Raw genomic sequence first — 18,772 nt, 5'->3', positions numbered from 1 at the left:
CTGGACATGATTTGGAAAGGCACGCACCTGTCTATATAAGGTCCCACAGTTGACAGTGCATGTCAGAGCAAAAACCAAGCTATGAGGTTGAAGGAATTGTCCATAGAGCCCCGAGACAGGATTGTGTCAAGGCACAGATCTTGGGAAGGGTACAAAGACATTTCTGCAGCATCGAAGGTCCCCAAGAACACAGTGGCCTCCATCATTCTTAAATGGAAGACGTTTAAACCACCAAGACTCTTCCAGGCCAAACTGAGCAATCGGGGGAGAAGGGCCTTGGTCAGGGAGGTGACCAAGAACCTGATGGTCACTCTAACAGAGCTCAAGAGTTCCTCTGTGGAGATGGGAGAACCTTCCAGAAGGACAACCATCTCTGCAGCACTCCACCAATCAGGACTTTATGGTAGAGTGGCCGAGAGACGGAATCCACTCCTCAGTAAAAGGCACATGACAGGCACTTTTCCAGTATTAGTAGCCATGTTATAAGTTCAACATTTTCAAAACAACCAGTTTTCATAACTTCATAATATTCTTATAATTTTTGTCCAAAAGGAAAAGGCATGCCGTTGCAAAAGGTTAGCAGCTACATTTTGCAACAGATACAGGGTTTCTGGATAATTCCCGTAAAGCCCAGCTCATTGGCTATCTAGCTAGCTTTGTTTGAGTCCGATTGGTGCTTAGAGTCGATCAAGTGAAGACCGCCCGCGTCATCGGCGTGCCATAGAGGCGTCTCTCTCTGACCAAATTTGGTGTCCTATAGGATATACTACACCCCTAATGATGTAGTGAAGTCTGGTTACGTTCTAGGATCTCTGAGGAATAAATACGAATGTGATTTGACAGGTTGAAACAACGTTTAGGGTTAGATATTCACAGATTCCTTTCTTTGCAAAATGAACGAGTGGAAATACAAAATCGATCATGCATGCTTTATGGACCTTTTTAGGATATGAAAAGGGATTTTATCTAACAAAATGACACTTCATGTTATCTCTGTTATATCGTGTTATATCACTGTATATCTATATTATTATTATTATATTACAGTTATATTAAAAATAATTTGAAAAAAAAAAAAAGGTACCCCCTTTTTCTCCCCAATTTGAAAATAAATAAATAAATGTACCCCCTTTTTCTCCCCAATTTCGTGATATCCAATTGTTAGTAGTTACTATCTTGTCTCATCGCTACAACTCCCGTACGGGCTCGGGAGAGACGAAGGTTGGAGGCCATGCGTCCTCCGAAACACCGTGCACCTAGCGACCTGGTCAGGAGTCGCTGGTGCGCGATGAGACAAGGATATCCCTACCGGCCAAACCCTCCCTAACCCGGACGACGCTAAGCCAATTGTGCGTCGTCCCCTGTATGTCCATGGGTCTCCCGGTCGCGGCCGGCTGCGACAGAGCCTGGGCTTGAACCCAGAGTCTCTGGTGGCACAGCTAGCACTGCGATGCAATGCCTTAGACCACTGCGCCACCCGGGAGGCCCTTATATTAACAAGCATTTAAGCTCTCAGCCGATATAGTACACTTATATGTACCGACATTTGTTGTTTCTCTAAAATCTGCGATCGTGACACAAGGCGCTGCATGATTTACAACTATCCCGTTGACGGAACGCCTCTCCCTAAGAAGATTTATGAAGTGCTTGTCATCTACTTGGTCTGTAACACCATGGGCCAAATAGGTGACTGTCAATTGCATTGTATTGTATTGTATGATGCAAGACACCACTTTACAAAATAAAACAAATGATTATTACCATACAAAGAATTAGACAATGTAGTCTACTCCTCGGGCCTATTGGCTTATTTGCATATTCAAGGCTGTTTCAAAATACAACACTGCCCCTTTAATTTAGGCATAAGTTTTTTACCTGACTGGCTTTTCAAAGACAGCTTGAAATGGGCTAATAACTCACTAACTAGCAAAGAATATCAACAAATGTGCACACGTGTGGCTCTACGCCCTGATCTGAACTGATCTGAAAAGCACATTCACTCCCTGTCCATATACCTTCTGTGGTCCAAGGTCATTGATGACMGCCTTCAGCTCATCTGCAATGTAGAGACCGGTGTGTCTGTTGTCCCTTGTGTCTGTGCTCGAACATTCGACCACCCATCAGACTTGATTGCAATACAGTCCGCTTTCTCTATGATTTGCTTGACCTTCACTTGAACTCTGTTGAACTSTGCATCCAGCAAATGAGTAGYTAAAGCATCTCTGGTTGTAAGGGGTGTATGCTGGGCGAAGYACATTCAGAAATCTCTMCCAATACACATTGCCTGTGAGCATCASAGGTGAACCAGTTGCATACACAGCTCGAGCAAGACATTCATCAGCATTTCTCTGACTATGTTCCTCCATTGAGTCAAAAAAACTTCCAGGAGGACCATGAGCTGTGTCTGATTCATCATTTTCACCTCWAATAGAAGTAGAGGGACTTTTTCCAGATGCTGCTTGTTGTGAGTGCCGAGGGAACTTTATGCACTTGGCCAGATGATTCTGCATCTTTGTTGAATTTCTCACATATGATTTGGCACAGTATTTGCAAATGTACACAGCTTTTCCTTCTACATTAMCTGCAGTGAAATGTCTCCACACATCAGATAGTGTCCGTTGCATTTTCCTGTAAAGATTAGAAAAGAACYAGTTAAAAAAAKCAAATACAATTCCATGTACAGATAAATAGTTAAGCAATTAYATTAAACAACTCCTTTYTAAGATTAATGTTTTAAAATGACACATGTATGGAAACAGGTGAATTAACACTCCCCAGTTATCAGGCTCAAGCAAGCTAAAACCCACATGGTAGCAAAAACTAACTAGCAGAAATTGTTAACAAGTTAGAAAGGATTTAGGCTATTTAGGCTACTATTTACTAGTTAACAAAAAATCATGTATGTCATGTAAAATATATTCACCTCACCCAGTATTGTAATCAAAACTTACCAGAAAGCATGTTGTCCTTGGCTCAGACAGTGTAGTAGTGTGGGCTCAATAGCATCTCATTAGTGTGCAAGATCTTGAGAATCAGCTGTACATATGATGGAAGAGTGCGCTGCACATGTGATGGAAGAATGCACTGTGCATGCAGAGGGTTGTGACCTAGAATTGCCTTATGGGTATTCCACAAAAAAGGTTCACTGTTATAAGCTAACTTTTTTGATGAATTTAAGCAAAATTCCTTTTCAAAACTGTTCAACTATTGTCTTTCTCTCTCTTTGCGTCAACTATTCACCATATMTTATGCACTGCAGTGCTAGCTAGTTGTAGKTTATGCTTTCAGTACTAGATTCATTTTCTGATGCTTTGATTGGGTGGATAACATGTCAGTTCCCGCTGCAGGAGCTCTGATAGGTTGGAGGGCGTTGTCATAATTACTGTGTAAGTCTATGGAAGGAMGTGAGCCTCCTATGTTTTGTATTGAAGTCAATGTACCCKYAGGAGGATGGAAACTAGCTGTCCTCCGGCTACACCATGGTGCTACCCTACAAAGTGCTGTTGAGGCTACTGTAGACCATCATTGCAAAAGTGTCTMATCAAWTATTTGGTGACGTGAATATATTTAGTATAGTTTTATCTAAAATTCGATGGTTAATGTTTCAGTTTTTACATTTCTCTGAAATTCACTGAGGATGGTCCCCCCTGAGGAGCCTCCACTGGTATACATGTATATGCATAAATTATCAGATACATGTTTTTTTTATTTGGAGAGTGTGTGTGTGTTATAGATCTATTGCGGTTCATAGGAGCCCTCTGGTTTACTAGAAACCATGTGACTGGGAGCTGACTGGATATGGGCATGCAGGAAACAAGGGGTGAGGGACACACACACACACACACTACGAACACCATGTATGTGTTTCTGAAGTGTGCGTGTGCCTGTGTCCCTCTCACTGCTTGTTTCCGGCATGCCCATATCCAGTTCTCTCCCAGTCACATGATTTCCAGTAAACCACAGGGCTCCTGTGAAACATACTTGAACCTACTTTACCAGGCCATCTGGGGTCACACACACACACACTCTCACACACACACACACAAGGCTGCAACATAGAATAAAGCATCATTAGACACTAAAGGAAAACAATTGAGACGGTCTCTCAATAATTACTAATCCACATCCTGTCCCGGCCCACTGTGTGAGGTATTACGTAATCTACCCTGACCTGGAGTAACACTAACCTATGGACACCAGTAAAGCCTCTGTGTGTGCTGGAGTCGGCTAAAGTGATTTATTTGAAACACTTGTTTCTTGTAGAACGGGTTTTGTGAGAGAGGGCAGAGAACAAGGGACAAAGAGGAAAGAGTGAAGAGGGAAGAAAACAGAGAAGAGAGGYAAGAGAGATAAGTGGAGAGCAGAGAGAGAGGGGGAGAGAGAGAGAAAGAGAGTTATGCAGGACAGAGAGCAGAGTGCACAGATGGACAAGATGCTGACCAATTCTTAAGGTCAAATCTATGTGTGTATGTCTGTCTGTCTGTCACTCTGTCTGTCTGAGAGTGACAAACTGGGTAATAGACAGAGCTATATAGAGTTAAGGAGTTATAGTGTTGAACATTGACACCATTGCTGACATAAACAACACCATTTTCTTCTCAGCCTGTTCTCTGACAGGTGAACACAAACGAATGTCTGAATCACACGCGCACACACACACAGTCTGTAGAGCAGGGATGAGATGGGAGTGGGGCCACAAAAAAAATCGGAACTCACCACAGTGGCGTACCCACATACCCATACATGCAGTCAGAGCAGGCCCTAAGCAAATTTGTGTTGCCATGTGATACCAAATTGAGTGACTGTCAGTAACCATGTTTGCATCCACCATTTTTATGCAAGCAAAGTCACGACAGCTGTAATGTAAACAGTATGTTTCGGTACAATTTAATAAATGCCGACAGAACATTTGTTCGTTTGACATGGTGGGGTCTTTTTATGTCAATAAAATGAATTAGAATGGGGCAAGAGGGGATGGCTGCCGTTTTACACGCTTTTAACCAATTGTGCTATTTTGTGTTTTTTCACATTGTTTGTAACTTATTTTGTACATAATGTTGATGCAACCGAACAGCGATTACTCACTTCGAACTGAACAAAGATTTTTTCTTTAATGAGTCTGACGCGAAGGATATAATGTTGTTCCTGGACAAGGCCCAAATCCCCATCATTCGCATGAAGAAAATAAGGAAATACAGGGGGTGCCGATCAGGGTGCCTTGTGAGAATTTGCCTGTGAGTGAGTAACACACCTCTACCATCCGTTCTATTGGCCAATGTGCAATCACTGGAGAATAAACTGGATAAGCTCCGTTCAAGACTATCCTACCAACGCGACATTCAAAACTGTAACATCTTATGTATCAACGAGTCGTGGCTGAACGACGACACGGATAATATACAGTCGGCTGGGTTTTCTGTGCATCGGCGGGACAGAACAGCTATGTCCGGTAAGACGAGGGGTGGGGGTGTGTGTCTATTTGTCAATAACAGCTGGTGCGCGATGTCTAATATTACGGTAGACTCAAGGTTTTGCTCGCCTGAGGTAGAGTACCCTACGATAAGCTGTAGACTACACTKTCTATATTTTTCATTGCCGTCTATTTACCACCACAAACCGACACTGGCACTAAGACCACACTCAACAAAATAATGCTCATCCAGAAGCGACGCTCCTAGTGGCCGGGGACTTTAATGCAGGTAAACTTAAATCCGTTTTACCTAATTTCTACCAGCATATCACGTGCAACTAGAGGAAAAAAAACTCTAGACCACATTTACTCCACACACAGAGATGTGCACAAAGCTCTCCCTCGCCCTCCATTTGGCAAATCTGACCATAATTATATCCTCCTGATTCCTGTTTACAAGCAAAAATTAAAGCAGGAAGTACCAGTGACTCACTCAATACGGAAGTGGTCAGATGATGCAGATGCTACGCTACAGGACTGTTTTGTTAGCACAGACTGGAATATGTTCCGGTATTCATCCAATGGCATTGAGGAGAACACTACCTCAGTCACCAGCTTCGCATTGATGTTGTCGTACCCGCAGTGACAGCACATACAATGGAAGTCGGAAGTTTACATACACCGCCAAACATACACCGCCAAATACATTTAAACTCAGTTTTTCACAATTCCTGGCATTTAATCCTTGTAAAAATTCCCTGTCATAGGTCAGCTAGGATCACCACTTTATTTTAAGAATGTGAAATGTCAGAATAATAGTAGAGAGAATGATTTATTTCAGCTTTTATTTCTTTCATCACATTCCCAGTGGGTCAGAAGTTCATATACACTCAATTAGTATTTGGTAGCATTGCCTTTAAATTGTTTAACTTGGGTCGAATGTTTTGGGTAGCCTTCCACAAGCTTCCCACAATAAGTTGGGTGAATTTTGGCCCATTCCTCCTGACAGAGCTGGTGTAACAGAGTCAGGTTTGTAGCCCTCCTTGCTCGCACACACATTTTCTGTTCTGCCCACACATTTTCTATTGGATTGAGGTCAGGGCTTTGTGATGGCCACTCCAATACCTTGAATTTGTTGTTCTTCAGCCATTTTGCCACAACTTTGGAAGTATACTTGGGGTCATTGTCCATTTGGAAGACCCATTTGCGACCAAGCTTTAACTTCCTGACTGATATCTTGAGATGTTGCTTCAATATAGCCACATAATTTTCCTCCCTAATGATGCCATCTATTTTGTGAAGTGCACTAGTCCCTCCTGCAGCAAAGCACCCCCACAACATGATGCTGCCACCCCGTGCTTCATGGTTGGGATGGTGTTCTTCGGCTTGCAAGCCTCCCCCTTCTTCCTCCAAACATAACGATGGTCGTTATGGCCAAACAGTTCTATTTTTGTTTCATCAGACCAGAGGACATTTCACCAAAAATTACGATCTTTGTCCCCATGTAAATCGTAGTCTGGCTTTTTATGGCGGTTTTGGAGCAGTGGCTTCTTCCTTTCTGAGCGGCCTTTCAGGTTATGTCGATATAGGACTCGTTTTACTGTGGATATAGATACTTTTGTACCTGTTTCCTCCAGCATCTTCACAAGGTCCTTTGATGTGGTTCTGGGATTGATTTGAACTTTTCGCACCAATGTATGTTCATCTCTAGGACACAGAACACGTCTCCTTCCTGAGCGAGTATGACAGCTGCATGGTCCCATGGTGTTTATAGGTGCATACTATTGTTTGTACAGATGAAGAGGTACCTTCAGGCACTTGGAAATTGCTCCCAAGGATGAACCAGACTTGTGGAGGTCTACAATTTTTCCTGAGGTCTTGGCTGATTTCTTTTGATTTTCCCATGATGTCAAGCAAAGAGGCACTGAGTTTGAAGGTAGGCCTTGAAATACATCCACAGGTACACCACCAATTGACTCAAATTATGTCAATTAGACTATCAGAAGCTTCTAAAGCCATGACATCATTTTCTGGAATTTTCCAAGCTGTTTAAAGGCACAGTCAACTTAGTGTATGTAAACTTTTGACCCACTGGAATTGTGATACAGTGAATTATAAGAGAAATCATCTGTCTGTAAACAATTGTTGGAAAAATTATTTGTTTCATGCACCAAGGTAGATGTCCTAACCGACTTGCCGAAACTATAGTTTGTTAACAAGAAATTTGTGGAGTGGTTGAAAAATAAGTTTTAATGACTCAAACCTAAGTGTATGTAAACTTCCGACTTCAACTGTACATATCCCAACCAGTAGCCATGTATTACAGGCAACATCCGCACCGATCTAAAGGCTAGAGCTGCCACTTTCAAAGAGCGGGACACTAATACGGACACTTATAAGAAATCCCACTATGTCCTCAAACGCCACCTTCTCAGTGACATGACAGGCTAAATACCTTTTATGCTCACTTTGAGGCAAGCAAAACTGAAGCATGCATGAGATCACCAGATGTTCCGGACGATTGTGCGATCACGCTCTCCATAGCCGATGTGAGCAAGACCTTTAAACAGGTCAACATTCACAAGGCCGCTGGGCCAGACGGATTACCAGGATGTGTACTCAGCGCATGCARGGACCAACTGGCAAGTGTCTTCACTGACATTTTCAACCTCTCCCTGACCGATTCTGTAATACCTATATGTATCAAGCAGACCACCATAGTCCCTATGCCCAAGAAAGCGAAGAGTGAAGGTATCCTGCCTAAATTACTACCGCCCCATAGCACTCACGTCGGTATCCATGAAGTGCTTTGAAAGGCTGGTCATGGCTCACATCAAAACCATCATCCCACAAACCCTAGACCCATCCAATTCGCATACTGCCCCAACAGATGCACAGATGACACAATCTCACTCACACGCCACACTGCCCTTTCCCACCCAGACAAAAGGAACACCTATGTTAGAATGCTGTTCATTGACTACAGCTCAGTGTTCAACTCCACAGTGCCCGCAAAGCTCATCACTAAGCTAAGGACCCTGGGAATAAACCCCTCCCTCTGCAACAGGATCCTGGACTTCCTGACAGGCCGCTCCCAGGTGGTAAGGGTAGGCAACAACACATCTGCGACGCTGATCCTCAACACATGGGCCCCTCAGGGGTGCTTGTTTAGTCCCCTCCTATACTCCCTGTTCACACACGACTGCGTGGCCAAGCACGACTCCAACACCATCATTAAGTTTGCTGACGACGCTGATCACCGACAACAGAGACAGCCTATAGGGAGGAGGTCAGAGACCTGGCATTGTGGTGCTAAACAACAAKCTCTCCCTCAACGTGACAAAGGAACATGCCCCTATTCATATCGACGGGGCTGTAGTGGAGCAAGTCGAGAGTTTCAAGTTCCTTGGTGTCCACATTACCAACGAACTATCATGGTCCAAACACACCAAGACAGTCGTGAAGAGGGCACGACAACACCTTTTCCCCCTCAGGAGACTGAAAAGATTTGACATGGGTCTCCAGAACCTAAAAAATGTCTACAGCTGCATCATCGAGAGCATCCTGACCGGTTGCATCACTGCCTTGTAGCCAACCGTAAGGCGCTACAGAGGGTAGTGCGTACGGCCCAGTACATCACTGGGGCCAAGCTTCCTGCCATCCAGGACCTATATACTAGGCGTGTCAGAGGAAGGCCCAAAAAATAGTCAAAGACTCCAGTCACCCATGTCATAGACTGRTCTTTCTTCTACCACACGGAAAGCGGTACGGGAGCGGCAAGTCTAGGTCCAAAAGGCCCCTTAACATCTTTGTTTTTACACTGCTGCTACTCGCTGTTTATTATCTATGCATAATCACTTTACCCCTACCTACATATACAAATTACCTTGACTAACCTGTACCCCTGCACACTGACTCGGTACCGGTACCCCTGTACATAGCCTCATTATTGTTATTTTATCGTGTTACATAAAAAAAAGTTTTACTTTAGTTTGTTTAGTAAATATTTTCTTAAAACTGCAATGTTGGTTAAGGGCTTGTAAGCATTTCCTGGTAAGGTCTACAACCTGTTGTGTTCGGCTCATGTGACAAATACAATTTAATTTGATTTGAAATTAATTACACGAGAAATTGCAGTGGAAATACCTTTATGCGCAAATACTGACATAATTACCATCATATCGAAGTAAACTTGGAGTCATGCGATGATATGGTGTGTGGTCCTCCCACTACAACTTGGGAAACCATGCAGTTGATAGGGTACAAAGAAACTGGATCCAATTCTAGGTCAACCCCTAGCATTTTTTCAATTTCTTGAAGCACATTAGACCAGTATCTTTGTAATTTGGAACCTAACCATAAACAATGTGTTTGGGGGCCTGTATCACTTTTACATTTGAGATACTGAGGAGAGGAGGAGGAGGGGCTAAAAGAATGTCTGTGATTTGGGGATATATGCAATCTGTGTATTATTCTTAATTGGATTACTCTAGTACGATTACAGATAGATATTGTTTTGGGGGTATTTCCAAATGTCCTCCCACATCTCCTAGTCAATAGTAACAGGCAATTATTTCTCCCACACTTGTAGAAAAGCAGTAGAAAAGGACCTTAAAGCATCGTAAAATAAACTTACAGACATTTCCCTTTGTAAAAAAAGCATTATTTCCATGACAGACACATCAGGGTTGCCAATCAACGTGGTGCTCTTCAAAATATGTCTTACTTGTAGAAAGTGGAAAAAGTCCTGCTTTGGGAGTCAATATTTCTCAACCATCTGCTCAAATGACAATAAAACCTTCTCAACAAATAAATAATTCAGTCTGCCTATGCCCTTAATTAAGCAAAATGTTAAAGCCAGCATCCAGCAATCCTGGTACAAAATCTGGTTTGTTAAGAATCGGGGTAAGAGCAGAGGTAAGTTTGGACCTTCCCAAAAAACATTGAACTGACCTCCATGCTTCGAGTGTTAAGTGTAAGGGGATTATTGCAGTAATCTTTTACTGACTTGAAGCTTCTGAAAAATAAAAGATCATGCAAGGGGTATTTTAAAAAAGAAGTCTCAATGTCTAACCAAATTGAGGAGTCATCATTTGTGATCCAGTCAGAAATATAACGTAAGTGGGCACACCACCACCACAACCTAATATTGGGTAGATCGAAGTCCCCCATTGAACCTGGCAGCTGCAATATCAAAACATCATCAGCATACAAACTTATTTTATGATGAACGTCACCAATGAGTAGACCCTGTATGGCAGGCATTAGTCTGATGGCCTCGGCCAATGGTTCCATAGCGAGCGCAAAGAGGAGAGGGGACAAAGGACACCGGTGTCTGGTYCCTCTGTGTGTGGAGAAGCTATTTGACCGTAGCCTGTTAGTAAGGTGTGGCGGAGGAATCAGAATTAGTTGGGTAACATAGATAAATAAGATGTTTTATTTACATAATATGCTTATGTGAGATACTTGTCATTGGAATGTATCCTTTTGGACTATAGTGTTGGAAGTTGCACTTTTTTCTAAGCTGGGGCTCAGTCATTTGGGGCCCAGAGAGGGGAGAGGTCAGGCTTGTCTTTTACATGTCTCTGGTGCTATACAGAATATCAGAAAGGGAAGCGGACAGGATGGAACATTGTCTTCATATGTGAATGTATCTGTTAAACCATGTGAAGGGATGGCGTGATTAAGGGGGAACAAATTACTTGTCTCTACAATGTCTGTGCGCAAGTCACTCCCCTCAGTGAGCTTGTCCAGGAGTGGGGAGAAMAGGGGGTTTACTTGAGATGAGAGTATATAGAGTTAACAATTGAGTTATGCCTTGGATGAGGCAATGTTTTGGTACTATGAAGTACCAGGAACGAAATTAGAACCTCGTTTTAGAGACCAAACTGAGCAATAATTTATAGCGAATGCAATCTGGCTAAGGGATACTCCTTWCTCAAGTAAAAGGCCCTTTGTGAAGAGTTCCTAAGATCTGTGGTTCGTCATGTAAGTTGAGAGGGGTGTATCTTGGCTATAAAAGATCTTTGTATTCTACTGTAGGGACTCTCGGAACTCTCGGAATCTACTGTAGGGACTCTCATTATAGACACTGAATTGATCTGAGAGTCAAAGGGCTATTGTAAAGCTCATATTAATAAAGATGAAGTTTAAGTATAACTCTGACTGGTGTGTAGTTTGTAACTCTCCTCATTTGGTAATACAGGAAATTGCCATGACAAAGGACAGCAGCCTGAGGATCATCAAATAAAACCTTAACACATTTTATAAAGTTGTCATCTAGACTAAATTTAGTCAGAGCTAAGAATAGGTAGGACCACTCCACACGGTCAAATGCTTTTTCAGCATCTAGGGAGAAAATCCACAGCACTTCGTTGGTAGGCTTGAATAACATTAAGAAGACGCCTGACATTATTACGTGAGTTGCGGCCCTTAATCAAGTCAGTTTGGTCCCCTTTCACAATTAGTGGKAATAAGTCTTCTAGTCGTGTGGCTAGGATTTAGAAAGCAATTTTCTATCCACGTTCAGAAGGGCAATAGGTCTGTATATAGGTCTTTTTGAGAAAAAGTGAAATGTTAGCTTCCCTCAGTGTTTGAGGGAGGCTTTCATTTGAAAATGAWMGGTTAAACATATCAAGCAATGGCTCAAGGATCAGGCCATGGAACTCCTTATAGAACTCARTACAAAACCTGTCTGGTCCTGGGGCCCTACCATTTWGCAAATTCTCAATTTCAAACATTATCTCTTGCTTGGTAATAGGGACATTAAMGAGAGACCTCTGAGCTCCTTACTATTTKSGAAGAACAATCTTAGAAAATAAGTCCTCCATTACTTTGGGTGCATAATTTGTCAGTTKTGAGGCATAAATATTTGCATAAAATGTCTTCATTACTAATTTAGCCATTTATTTTCATATAAATGGTTGCAATCAGAATCAGTAATAKTAGCAAATGACTGGGAGTCTGRTGTCTTTTTAGCTAGGTAAGACAAATATTTTCCTGGTTTATCGCCATGTTCATAAAGCTTTCCCCAGACAAATCTAATTTTATTTCAGCGTCCTGTTTTAGGAGAGTCCAATGTTGATCTAAGGACTGATATTTCTTTAATAGGTCAGGAGTGGGAATTTTTATGTAGTCTTCTTTAGCTGTCAATTCACACTCTAATGTTTTTGCTTTTCATGTTTTTTTTCCATCTCTTAGTGGCTGAGTTTGACATAATCAGACCCCTGGCGTACACTTTACAGGTTTCCCAAAGGAGCGAGAAGCTTATCTGTTGATTGAGAGTCAACAGAGAAAAATGCTTTAAACTCTGTAATAAAATATTATGTACAGAGCTTTTGGAAAGCATTCGGACTCCTTGACTTTTTCCACATTTTGTTACGTTACATTATTCTAAAATAGATTTTTATCAATTTGATGACAAAATATAAAACAGATTTTCAGACATTTTTGCACATTTATTTAAAATAAAAACAGAAATACCMTATTTGCATAAATATTCAGACCCTTCGCTATGAGACTCGAAATTGAGCTCAGATGCATCCTGTTTCTATTGATCATCCTTGAGARGTTTCTACAACTTGATTGGAATCCACCGGTGGTACATTCAATTGATTGGACATGATTTGGAAAGGCACACACCTGTCTATATAAGGTCCCACAATTGACAGTGCATGTCAGAGCAAAAACCAAGCCATGAGGTCYAAGGAATTGTCCAGAGAGCTTCAAGACAGGATTGTGTTGAGGCACAGATCTGGGGAAGGGCACCAAAAAATATCTGCAGCATTGAAGGTCCTCAATAACACAGTGGCCTCCATCATTCTTAAATGGAAGAAGATTGCAACCACCAAGACTCATCCTAGACCTGGCKGCGCAGCCAAACTGAGCAATTGGGCGAGAAGGGCCTTGGTCAGGGAGGTGACCAAGAACCCGATGGTCACTCTGACAGAGCTCCAGAGTTCCTCTGTGGAGATGGTAGAACCTTCCAGAAGGACAAACATATCTGCAGSACTCCACCAATCAGGAATTTATGGTAGAGTGGCAAGACGGAAACCACTCCTCAGTAAAAGGCACATGACAGCCTGCTTAGAGTTTGCCAAAASGCACCTAAAAACTCTCAGACTATGAGAAACAAGATTCTCTGGTCTGATGAAACCAAGATTGAAATATTTGGCCTGAATGCCAAGRGTCACGTCTGGAGGAAACCTGGCAACATCCCTATGGTGAAGCATGTTGGTGGCAGCATCATGCTGTGGGGATGTTTTTCAGCGGCAGGGACTGGGAGACTAGTCAGGATCGAGGGAAAGATAAACAAAGRAAAGTACAAAGATCCTTGATGAAAAACTGCTCCAGAGCACTCAGGACCTCAGACTGGGGCAAAGGTTGACCTTCCAACAGGACAACGACCCTAAGCACACAGCCAAGACAACACAGGAATTGCTTTGTGACAAGTCTCTGAATGTCCTTGAGTGGCCCAGCCAGAGCTCAGACCTGAACCCGATCGAACATATCTGGAGAGACCTGAAAATCTTGCAGCAATCCTCCCCATCCAACCTGACAGATCTTGAGAGGATCTGCAGAAAAAAATGGGAGAAACTCCCCAAATACAGGTGCGCCAAGCTTGTAGCATCATTCCCAAGAATACTGTAATCACTGCCAAAGGTGCTTCAACAAAGTACTMAGTAAAGGGTCTGAATACTTACAGTGGCTTGCGAAAGTATTCATCCCCCTTGGCATTTTTCTTATTTTGTTGCCTTACAACCTGGAATTAAAATATATTTTTTTGGGGACATTTAAACGACATTTAAATGTTTCCCCTTAAACCACTCGAGTGTTGCTTTAGCAGTATGCTTAASGTCATTGTCCTGCTGCAAGGTGAACCTCCGTCCCAGTCTCAAATCTCTAGAAGAGATTTSCCTGAAGAATTTCCCTGTATTTAGTGCCATCCATCATTCCTTCAATTCTGACCAGTTTCCCAGTCCCTGCRGATGAAAAACTTCCCCACAGCATGATGCTGCCACCACCATGCTTCACTGTGGGGATGGTGTTCTCGGGGTGATTAGAGGTGTTGGGTTTGCGCCAGACATAGTGTTTTCCTTGATGGACAAAAAGCTAAATTTTAGTCTCATCTGACCAGAGTACCTTCTTCCATATGTTTGGGGAGTCTCCCACATGCCTTTTGGCGAACACCAAACGTGTTTGCTTATTTTTTTTCTTTAAGCAYTGGCTTTTTTCTGGCCACTCTTCCGTAAAYCCCAACTCTGTGGAGTGTACGGCTTAAAGTGGTCCTATGGACAGATACTCCAGCTCCTTCAGGGTTATCTTTGGTCTRTTTGTTACCTCTCTGATTAATTCCCTCCTTGCCTGGTCCATGAGTGGGCGGCCCACTCTTGGCAGGTTTGTTGTGGTGCCATATTCTTTCCATTTTTTAAATAATGGATTTAAATGGTGCTCTGTGGGATGCTCAAAGTTTTGGATATTTAAAAAACAACTCAACCCCGATCTGTACTTCTCCACAACTTTGTCCCTGACCTGTTTGGAGAGCTCCTTGGTCTTCATGGTGCTGCTTGCTTGGTGGTGCCCCTTGCTTAGTGGTGTTGCAGACTCTGGGGCCTTTCAGAACAGGTGTATATATACTGAGATCACGTGACACTTAGATTGCACACAGGTGGACTTTATTTAACTAATTATGTGACTTCTGAAGTTATTTGGTTGCACCAGATCTAATTTAGGGGCTTTGTAGCAAAGGGGGTGAATACATATGCACGTACCACTTTTTTTTCTTTTTTTTAAACAAGTAATTTTTTTCATTTCACCTCACCAATTTTTTATATTTTCTGTATGTCCATTACATGAAATCCAAATAAAAATCAATTTAAATTACAGGTAAAATAGGAAAAACACCAAGGGGGATGCATACTTTTTCAAGGCACTGTATCTAAATGTGATATTTCCATATTTATTTATTTTTTTTTTTTTTTAGAAATTAGCAAACATTTCTAAAAAACAGTTCTTTCTTTGCCATTATGGGGTATTGTGTGCAGATTGATGAGGGAAAAAAACGAGTTAATCAATTTTAGAATAAAGCTGTAACGTAACAAAATGTGAAAAAGTCAAGGCACTGTAAATGTATGGTCGTTAAGAATGGTTGTATTCAATCTCTAATGTCTTGGGTGAATTGGGTGCCCCTCTGAGTTTTATGTCCAGGATCACCTCAGCATGATCAGATATGACTATGCTTCCTATATTAGTAGATAAAACAGACTACAAAAACGTCCTGGGCATAAAAAAGTAATATATTCTAGTCTGACATCCATGAGGTGCAGAGAAAAAAAACTCTGTTGGCAGGATGAAAGGTTCACCATACATCAGCATACCCCAGATCATCACAAATAGCTTCAAGCGAGCTAGTTTGAGGAGAGGGTGTAGCTATTCTGCTGGGAAACTTGTCAATAAGTGGTTTCAACAAACAATTAATATCTCCTCCAACCCCTGCAGTGTCAGAGTTTAATTCTGAAATTGTAGCATTTTTTTTTTCCTTCTTCAGAAGTAGCTAGGCAGGCTAATGTTAGTTAGCTAATTCATTTGCTAGCTATCATACAGTAGGCGTATATAAATAATGATATAGTTAATATAAGTAGACATGCAATCATAATTATGCAATCATAATTGACTATAGAGCATATAAAGCACCCACAAGCTACCGGTGGCTGAAAACACAATTGTGGGATGCGGGATGAATAAACTGGATGAATAAATWAAAACTTTCCGGGCAATTTGAAATGAATTCCTTCCTCCCACCCGCCTTGTCCTGCAAGTGTATACTCGTCAGATGTCATGATACGTCATCAGAAGTGTCCACTTAATTTGAGGGCTGAGTGGAGATAATGTGTCTTTTAAGTGTTTGGAATGCAGCCACTGTGTTTTTTCTACAGCACCATTTTGTTRCAATACATTTGCTATTTAACACAACCGTTTTTGTGACAAAACTATCCGTAGAGATGAAAATGCGATGGAAACGCATTGATCTTTAGATTTGATTCGATACATGAAAACTTAAGCGAAAAAGTACATTTTGTGTTCACTACATCATCACACGCGGATTTTTACCCGCAACAAGTCAGTTTGGTGGAAAGGTTCTTTAGCTGATGTTTTAATATTCACATGAAAATCTGTCGCCAATTGGACTGACTAACATAAGAGAAAAACAAAAAACATTTTTGAAATTGCACCTTAGTATTCTACTATTCTAACTCTCAACATTAAGTTGAGARCCTGAATGAGTTCGACAAAAGTTTGCCCATCCCTGGTGTAGAGTACATAAACAGTTAGTCCATATTTTCATTGTGAYAATCAATTAAACGCACAACACTGGTGTTCCCATGTCGTTGAGTGGTTCTCGTTGGGGTTAGTGGGAGGACACTGGCACCTAGTGGTTAAATCACAAACTGCACTGGCACTAATGATCAGTCTAACCATCTGAARGGTCACCTGCCATCAGCTGATATCATTAGACTCGACCACAGCAGGACTAACAACACTAACCTATTATCTAACTCATATAGAGAAGAGGTAATGTTGGAGACTGCACTACAATGTCCTATTTAAAATGTTTCAATTTACAATTTACATAATCAAARTACTTGTCCCATTTGTATCAATTATCATCCTTGATTCAATGTATTGTCACAGCCCTGTAGGTGCTGGTTGGTAAGAGGATCTCTCGCTCTCTCATTGAGGTTTAGTTAGCTCCACAGCATTGGTTGGTCACAGGTTTTGATGGGAGTGAGAGATTTTACAGGACACTCCAGGTGGGATTAATCCATTAACCCTGGTCTGGGACCTTTAACTCTGTGACCACTCTGTCCACATGCAGCTGTGGTGTGTGTGTGTGTGTGTGTGTGTGTGTGTGTGTGTGTGTGTGTGTGTGTGTGTGTGTGTGTGTGTGTGTGTGTGTGTGTGTGTGGTGTGTGTTGTGTGTGCGTGTGCGTGTGCGTGTGTGATCAGGGGCCCAGTTCTCCTCCGGATTCACTGACAGAGATGACTGGGTCAACCAGCATGGTCATTCTGTCATACATATTCATAAACTGTAATGGATGTATAAATATTCCACAACGTTAAAGCATCTAAGTCTGTCACCATTTACATTAATTTTTAAACCCCAGCACATGAACCTTCAGAGAGAGACCGGGCATATGCTGCTCACAACTTTTTTTAAAACTCAATATGATTGTAGGGGACGGCAGGGAAACAAACCTGGGTCGCTGGCGTGAAAGCCAAACATCCTATGRGCCACGCCAATCGGGCTACCCACTTGATGAGAATTGTAACGTGCTTCATATAGCAAGGATCACTACAATGAACGGGAAGGCACATCCCTGTGCCCTCACACATCCAGCCATGCGTTCGGAAGGCCTCACGGCCACCATCTCACTTCTGACACCAGTGTAGGGGAAGGTGGGGCAGGGAAGCAAACCCAGGTCACTGCTATGAAAGGCACCCTAAACGCATTGCCCCAATAGGGTTAACCCACTTGCTMGGAATTGTAAAGTGACWCATATAGCAAGGKTTGCTAGTACATGTTCTGTGGTRATRCATCCTGTGTTAACTTTGAGGTGATGCCAAAGGACAATGTCCACCAGTGCTTGAACAATAGAACTCATATTCTATTCTATTGATGCTCCCTCTTCTTATTTTCTGTTGATGTTTCCTATTCTCTTCTATTGATGTCTCTTATTTTATATTCTATTTTATTCTATAGCGGTTTCCTCTTCTATTCTAGTTTAGTCTGTCGTAGGCTATAGATGTCTGCCGTGTGGAGACATACAGGCTCAGGTCTTTGAGGACAGTATCCCCGTGGACAAAGGCTCCTCAGACCACAGAGGACAAGCTAATTGATTGGATCAGGCAGAGCGAGACCCTGTCCATCTAATTGCCGCTCCTCTTCCCAGCTGGGACCAGCTGGTAACTGTCTATTGTTTGTGTAAAAGGATTTCCTCCAAAACCACAAGTAGGTGAAGAGGCACAGAAAATCTGCTGAAATTGCGATTATGCTTCTAAATCAAATCAAAAAGTAAATACAGTATTTTTATCTCAGTCTGGAGTGTCGAGCTCAACCGCTTTAATATGCTTTTTTTGTTTTGTTTTACTGTTCAGTGCCTCAAAGAGTTTTCCATAATATCCCATGGCAACTATGATATTATATGTATTATATTATCCAGTTATTTATCAATGATATACTTTATTAACTATCTCTGTCTTATAGCATCATGAATCCTTGCGCTTTTTCCTAAACTATTTTCTTCACTCAGTTAGCGACCGTGTATAACATTTGACAGATCAAGCAAAAAAACTACGGGAAGA

At 42.0% G+C, this 18,772-nt stretch overlaps 1 long non-coding RNA gene across 1 annotated transcript in view; it reads right to left on the bottom strand.

Annotated features, from left to right (window-relative positions):
- LOC112080901 (uncharacterized) overlaps positions 1-18,772 on the bottom strand; it is a 42,868-nt gene that overhangs the window by 23,772 nt on the left and 324 nt on the right. The gene's annotated exons all lie outside the window — the stretch shown is intronic.

This window comes from Salvelinus sp. IW2-2015, unplaced genomic scaffold (assembly GCF_002910315.2).
Source record: "Salvelinus sp. IW2-2015 unplaced genomic scaffold, ASM291031v2 Un_scaffold16571, whole genome shotgun sequence".
NCBI classification, from domain to species: domain Eukaryota; kingdom Metazoa; phylum Chordata; class Actinopteri; order Salmoniformes; family Salmonidae; genus Salvelinus; species Salvelinus sp. IW2-2015.
Note: the sequence above shows the minus strand (reverse complement) of the source record. Positions and strands in the feature narration are given on the sequence as shown.